We start from the raw sequence: 8,299 nt of genomic DNA on the forward strand, positions 1-8,299 counted from the left end.
AATAATCAGGAGGACTTATATAATCCTCAAAAACCCGGGCCACGTCGTGGGCTTCACCGCCACGTCGTGAATTGAGCTCTCATCGTGAATTTATTATTTTCTTGTCTTCCAAGCCTCCCATGTTCCCCATTTTGTCACCTCTGGTCCCTCTCTTTGAAAATCCTTTGTATTAACTGAAAATAACAATTTAAACTCATAAATATCATTATCAAAATACCCCACACTTAGGCTTTGCTTGCCCTCAAGCAAATTTAAACTTAATTCTTAATTACTAACACTACACAGAACAATCCGACTCTAGTTCAGCCGTTATGCCAACACCTCAATGCATGCATTTGTGTCTACAATTCTCCTAAAGTACCCCCCATACTTTAAATACTAACAATCTTCATAAACACTCGCCCACTTTTTCCGAACAATGCTCGTTTTATGCAACCCTCCGAATCCATCCTCAAAAAACCTCTTAACCTCAAGGTATTTTTAGTTGAGCAACCTAAGCATACATAAACTAGAATTACAATTTTTTCCGATACCACTATGGAGCTCTTTAGGAATTCTTCACTTCCTTAACAATTTGATCTTTGATTTCTTTGAATTCACCACCTTATTTGATTTGATTTCTTGGTATCTTCAACTTTTTGAATTTCTTGGAATTTTGATCTTTTGGTATTCACTTTATTTGCTCCAAAATTCTTCAAACTTTTTCGTAATTCTCTATTTTTTTTTTTTACATGTACCTCTCTTTTTTCACTCAAAACCTACATGCTTAAGCAGAGGCGCTCAACCTCAACCTTTATTTGTTAATGATAATAATTTTCCTGGATACATTTCAGGTTTAGGCTGCTAAACATATTGCATCCTTCAAACCGAGCGGGGTTATGTTTTTGTTCCATGATTTCACTAAAATAAGGGAAGCCACAAATGCACTATAACGTATATTGGCTCAACTAAACATTTGAACTTTCATCGGATCATCCCGCATAATACTAGCAATTATAGCTCAAATTATTATTACTAGATTCAATTAATAAAAATTTGAATTTTCAAAATTTTCTAGCAATTTACTTTTTCTACCCCTACCCCACACTTATTTCATACAATGCCCTCATTGTATGTATAAAAACAAATCAAAATTAAAGAAAAGGGAGAAAAAGGAACAGAATCCCCTGGAATAGCGGCGTGAGCATCTCTAAAAGTGTGGAAAATGTGCAATTGGACTTCCAAAAATAGAAACTCGGTGTAGAACTGGTTGAATATGTAAATAAACCACGAACAGGACTCGAAACTTCAATTCGTCAAAGTGGGTATTTGTAAGGAAAAATGTGGCAATGATAAACTGGTATGGGTTGAAACCGCGAACGGAAAAATGCTGAACTACTACAAACTGCAAGAGTGCCACGACGTGGCATAAGGAATCCACGTCGTGGAAACTGGGCATCAGTAGAAAATGACTTATTTGCTTTATTTACTCTAGCAGCTTTGACCAATGGCTAACTGGTGTCCGACACTTCTATGCAGATATATTTCCCAACTATAACCTCTCTCCTAATATACCCCACACTTATCTTGAATTGTGGGTTCTGACTCACGACTCTAAGCTTCCTTGACTAGACAAGCACGACTCGAAAGTTAACCTTCTATGCTCCTTAGAATTCCAACGCTAATCTGAAAAGTTAGAACAACCCAAAAGAAACAAAAAGTAACATCATAGTTTTAATAAGGTTTTACATCACACACCAAAGTCAAACTAAAAAAAAAAACTACTCAAAAAAAAATCAAATCAATCATCATCTTGAGCTTGTGCTCCACTTGGCCATGCCTCATCATTTTGCGGACGCCATAGCTCCTCCCATGTCGGAAAATAGGGATATTGTGGTGGCATAGCAGGTGGTCGGGTCACACCCAAATGTGAATAAATACCCTCGGTAAGCTGGGTATGGTAAATGGCATGACCTCGTAGATTATCCAAATATGTTCCTACCCGAATCTGAAAAGGGTCGGTGGGCACTCCCTGCACATACTTCAAAGCAGCACGCTCTCGCTCGACCTCACCTCTAACCCGCACATTTCGACGCCTCGGCCTAGTTGGTGGTTGCTGTCCCGGCTGCCCCTCCTCCTGCTCGTCATCTATCGACGGTATAACAAAACGACCCACGATATTCACCACCGCTCGCATCACACCCAAGACTTGAATGGTCAAGTCTGTGTCCGGGAATCGAGTAAGATTCCTCACAAAGTCATGGGTCAAAATATGATATGACCTAGCCAGGCGAGTAACCAAATGCCCCCCAGTAATCGGGCTCCCAGGCCTAGAATTGGCCGCTTTCTTCCCCATAAACCTTGCCAACATATAAGGCAAATCACAGCAAACCCCCGGGGTAATAAGAGTCCATAAATAAAATAGATTCTGGATGGGGACCTTGTCACCATGATGCTTGTGATTGATTGAAAACGTGATAAGGCGGTGCAAAAATCAGAAAACAGGATTCCGAATTTATGACTCACTCGAGTCACGAGTGTTGTACTCATGGTTAGAAATGCCCCGCCAAAACTGCACATCCAAAGTACCCGGAGCAAAATTCCGCACACATCCAAGCAAGAAAGGGATAAAAAATGGAGATTGCGTCTGCACTTCCGTATAGAGCCCCATACGCCAAGCAAATTCCCGAAGGCTACACTCACGATATACACCACCCAAACGAAAAACAAGTGCTCTATTGTAGGTGACATCATGGGTGCGTTCTTCGAAACATACGGTAGAGAAAAATTCTACCGACAATTCCCGGTACACGGGTTCTTGAATGGTGAATAAATTCCTCCACCCGTGACAAGTGAACGAAAATTGATCTCCAACATAAGTCTTCGACCAATAACGTCCCAGCTCCGCTACCATTCCCACTCCACCTAGCCATCCCCAATCAATAATTGGGGCTATTGCAAACTCCCTATTGTATAACCATCCAAGCCGATTCTCGTAGGTTGTTAGCAACGGTCGGGGAATGTTTTGAGGAAACTGGTATAAAGGATGTATGCTTGCGACATCTATCGGGTCTTCCTCCTGCGGAACATCTCATCGTGGTCCCATTTCTGCAAACAAAGCAAACCAAAACAACAAACCACCAACACAATAAACAGTTTAAACAAGTTCACAGAAGTCACGACGTGACCAGGCTGCGCCACATCGTGGGTCGCGTCGGTCACAGATTCTGACTCGGTCTATATGCATGCGATATCTACTAAAATCAATGGTTGGGGTTTGTTCCTATGACCATTAAAGGGATATTTAATCTAAAATTAACCACTAGATTCAACCAATTTCGTGAATCATACAAACCCTAACCATGAAAACTTGAAATTGGAAGAATTACTACAAAATAATGAGTAAAAGACATACCAAATAGATTAATTGGCAAGATCTTGCAAGGAAATTGGAAGTAGAATAAGAAATTGGCTGTGGGGTTATAATGTTTCCGTTCGTGCGGCAGCCTCAAGTGGGAATGAGAATTATTGGTCAAAGGGTTTTAAGGAAATGGTCCCCCCTGATTTTTAAAGGCCACGACGTGGCTGGCTATGCCCACGTCGTGGACCTTAATTTGTTTTTCAATCGCGCATTCCTTTTAGCCCACGACGTGGCTGGGCTATGCCCACGTCGTGGAAACTGCCAGATGCAAAATTCTTAATAATGTTTATCATATTAATTAATTATTTTTCATATCATTCATTATTTAAAGTTCCCTACAGCTAATTCTCTACTAATTACCGGTTTTTTAGATGATGAATCGATGTCTTTCCTAATTAAAAAGAAAAGAAAGAAAAGAAAATTTTAAAAAGAAAATGCAAACCAAACTCGGGTTGCCTCCCGAGAAGCGCTTCTTTTTCTTGGAGTCTTGAGTTGGACTCCGTGCCTTCTACGTTGAATCTTCGGAAGAGTCCTCCACCAAGATCTTTTGTTCCTTGAACCGCCTTTTGTAAGCTTGAACTCTCCTTTTATATGCCTTCTTTGAATTCTCCTTTTTAGCTTTTCCCTTTTCTTCAAGCTTGCGTTTTGTGCCCTTGGTTTCCTCCTTGTACTTTATGTCATTCTCTTCTGCTTTCACCACCGGCCTTGTTACTCTTGAAGTGACCTCCTCTTCATCACTTGTTATTTTCTCATCCTCTTTGCTTACCCAAGAAGCCGGGCTCTTATAAGCTATGACTTCAATCAAATATGGAACAGATGCCTTTGGTTTTGTCCTTTTGACTTGATGAACTACCTTTATCTCTTCTTCCATAAGCTTTTCCAGTTCTTCTAGTTCATTCTCTTCATTAATTGTGAACACCTCTTCTTTATTTTCTTGAAAGTCATCCTTTATCCCAAAGACTTCTTGTTCATCTCCAACCCTCAAAGTTAGCTTAGACTCGCGGATATCAACAAGGGCACCAACAGTGTTGAGCAATGGCCGACCTAGGATTATCGGGACATCCGGATCTTCTTTCATGTCTAAGACTACAAAGTCTATCGGAAAAACAAATTTTCCAATTCTCACCAAAATATCCTCCACTATGCCTCGGGGTTGTGTCACCGAACGGTTCGCCATGTGAATCTTCATTTTTGTAGCCTTCATCTTTTGAATCTCTAATTTTTGATAAAATGAAAAAGGCATTAGATTAATGTTAGCCCCGGAATCGGCTAAAGCATTAACCTTCATTTTATTCCCAAACTCGCATGGAAGAGTGAGGCGTCCAGGATCCCCCATCTTTTCTGGTGTTTCTCCCAACACAACTTTTGAAGTTTGTTCACTTAGAATCACTGTAGACTGCTTCTTTAATTGCCTTCGCGTATCTATCAAGTCTTGCAGTAATTTCTGGTTCTCGGAAGCTTTGGATAAGGATTCAACAAAGGGAGTATTAATTGGAATCCCTTTCACATGCTTCACAAACTCTAAATGTTCCTTCTCCAGTTGACTAAGTGCTGCGCGGGTGGGAAATGGCATCGGTGGATGATAAGCTGGAATAGGCTCAAAGGATTTTTACTCAGACTTGCGCCACGTCGTGGCCAGAGGAGTGTCACGTCGTGGCAAGCCTGGTTCAACACTTTCTCCATTTTCGATCCTTAATTTCTTGGGCTGCTGCGGTTCTTCTTCTAACGCCTCCAGGAACTCAGATATTGTATCTTCTTCAGTATCGATGGCCATTACGTGAGATTGGGCTTGTACTTCGGGACTCTTCGGGGACAATTTTTCATGAACTAAAGTGGCTAGTTGACCAAATTGTACTTCAAGGTTATGGATGGAGGCTTGTTGGTTCTTTAACAATGTTTGTTGTTCCATGATAGCGGAATCCGTGGCCTCGTGTCGCTTTTCCGATGCTTCCATAAATTTCATTAAAATGGTCTCTAGGTCGGGTTTCTTCTCGGCTGGTGGCTGCTCCTTTTGATAGAGGCCTCGACCTGTCTGCCTATACTTCTCTTCTTTTTGCTTCTTATACTCTTCATATGGCAGCCACTCCTTCTTCGGTTTCCTCCAGTCCTCATCAAACTTATCCCCATTAGAGTAGCACACTTGAGCTTTTCTGTTCCCAAATTCATCCACGTTGCAGTCCTTGGTCAAGTGTGGGCCACTGCATCGCTCGCACCCCACTCTTATGGCATGTATCGACTGGTCCATTTGTGTTATCCTGCGATCCATGTTATTCAACATGGCCATGACAGCTGTAATTTCTTAAGTTTGGGCTCCTCCACCGCCTTTGCTTCCATCTTGCCTCGGGTTATGGTATTCGCGGGAGTGTTTCGCGAATTCTTCAATTAGCTCCTTGACCTCCCTTGGATTTTTCCATGTCAACGGTCTTTGAGAATCAAGGAGTTGTCTTGTCATCACATTGACCCCATCATAAAAGATTGACATCTCTTGCTACACATTTAGGTCATGTTGCGGGCAGTTTTTGAGTAAGCCCTTGTACCGCTCCCATGCTTCGTACAGTAACTCCCTCGGCTGTTGCTCAAAGTTGGCTATTACCTTCTTGAGTTTGGCTATCTTGGATAGCGGGCAAAACTGGTCTAGGAATTGCTCATGCATTTGAGCCCAAGTGGTGATTGTACCCGGTGGGAGTGCTTTTAACCACTCCTTAGCAGCTCCTTTGAAAGTGACGGGCAGCATCCTAAGAAAGACTGTGTTCCTGTTGACATTTGGGACATTGAAGTAATCTGCAATGTCATTGACTTCATCTAGATGCTTAAAAGCATCCTCATGGTCTTTCCCGAAAAATGGGATGTCCTTCAGCGATGTCAATATGTGTCCCTTCAGCTTGAATGTGGCATTGGCAGGTATTGCGGGTTGGACTAATTCGGGACCCACATCTTCTCGGATCCACTTCTTGTAAGCTCCCATGGACATTTCTTCAATAGCTGCCATCTCGTTCCTTGGCTCGTTCTCGGGTTCACTCGTGTGTTCTTCAAATTCTGGCTCGGTATCGCTTTCGTACTCGGTTTGCACGGGTGTATGATCCAAATGCTCAAGATTGCTCTCGTGCTTCACTGATGAACTTGACTCTCCTGTCTTCTTTCCCGACTTCCTAGAGAAGGCGGACTTCAATTCTTGCAAGGGGGTCTTTTTCTTGTGAATTGTAGACTCGGGATCTTCTAGTGGTGGCACCAATGGTGTGTTTGAGCCTCTGGTCATTAACTCCTGCAACTTGCTAAACTAAAACGTAAAACTGGACTAAAATAAGAAAAACAAAAAATGAACTCTCAGATTTCACGTCGTGAGTATACTAAATCTCACGTAGTGAACTCTGTGACAAACAGAACAAAAATTAAACTAAGATAAGCTAGCAAAATAAATAACCAATTAAACTTTCTGCAGATTTTATTCCTAAAAATAAAAAAAACAATTAATCTAATGCAACTAGATAAACTAATAATCTGCACCATTCCCCGGCAACGGCGCCAAAAACTTGATGTGCACAAAAGTACCCACTAATTTTAATATTTATAACCTAACAAACTTAGACTAACTATGCACTTATAGGCAGTGTACCTAGTCAGATTACAGTATAGCTTAGGTAAGTCGGCTGTCGATCACAGGGAACGGTGTTACTAATTAATCTACTTACTATTAAATTAACCTAATTTATTAACAAATTTAATAAGGAGTTTTATCTTATTTTGCAAGATCAGATGGACTTAAAATCAAATTAAATAAAAACACACTCTTGCTTAGTTGAATCCACTTCTTCCTTATGGCTAGCTAATGATCATGGGTTATTAAGTTGGTTTTTAGTTATATTAGTAATTTAGTTCTATCTTACCAATAAGTAACTAATTCATGTCAAACCATGTATGTTCACACATAATTAAACACAAAACTAATTATGAATGTAAATATGTTATGTAAGATTTGTTGTATAAACGTAATTATGGTCACAATTCACGTTCTCTAGCACAGCTAAGATTTATTCAGTTTAATTACTAACTAAGATTGGTCAATCCTAGCTCTAACAATTTAATGTTCACTAAATTATTAGGTAAACAAGTTCATGCAGTTTCATGGTCACTAAGCTACACAAAACATGCAATCTAGCAATTAGATAAACAAATAATAACATGCTAGGTTATACAAATCAAACACAAACAATTCTTACCAACTCAAATTACTCCATAAACATATAACTATTCATAAGTTCAAAGCTTCATCTAGCTAAGCAAGAGTAGCTAGATTTAGCTGCTCATCATAGTAATTAAACTAACACAGATAAAACTAATGAAAGACATGTTCATAGTCAACTAAAATAAAAAACTTTACTTCTTTTGGTGTTGAAATCCCTCTTCCAGGACCTTTCTTCTCCTCTGAAACGTCTCCTGGAACTCCTTTTTCTTCTGCCAAAAGTCTCCTTTTCGTAATAATCAGGAGGACTTATATAATCCTCAAAAACCCGGGCCACGTCGTGGGCTTCACCGCCACGTCGTGAATTGAGCTCTCATCGTGAATTTATTATTTTCTTGTCTTCCAAGCCTCCCATGTTCCCTATTTTGTCACCTCTGGTCTCTCTCTTCGAAAATCCTTTGTATTAACTGAAAATAACAATTTAAACTCATAAATATCATTATTCTGAACATATTATCAATTTATTAATAAAAATGTACTTAAATACTGCCTAAAAATAAGTATAAATATGGCAATATCAAATCCACATCCAATCAAACCGATCTAGCAGATCACATAACATAACCTCATCCTAACTAGGATACCGACCTAACCGGTCACTAGTATAGCATCATCCTATATACCAGGATACCGACCTTAACCAGGTCTCTAACATATAC

General features: G+C 40.1%; 1 non-coding gene across 1 annotated transcript; it reads left to right on the plus strand.

Moving 5' to 3' along the window:
• The first annotated feature begins 5,898 nt into the window (after window positions 1–5,898).
• On the plus strand, window positions 5,899–6,005 carry LOC145013423 (small nucleolar RNA R71). The gene has a single exon (XR_013664983.1). It is a non-coding gene; the product is annotated as a small nucleolar RNA R71 (small nucleolar RNA).
• Window positions 6,006–8,299: the final 2,294 nt, after the last annotated feature.

The sequence above is a fragment of the Lactuca saligna genome, chromosome 8 (assembly GCF_052625555.1).
Source record: "Lactuca saligna cultivar CGN05327 chromosome 8, ASM5262555v1, whole genome shotgun sequence".
NCBI lineage: Eukaryota > Viridiplantae > Streptophyta > Magnoliopsida > Asterales > Asteraceae > Lactuca > Lactuca saligna.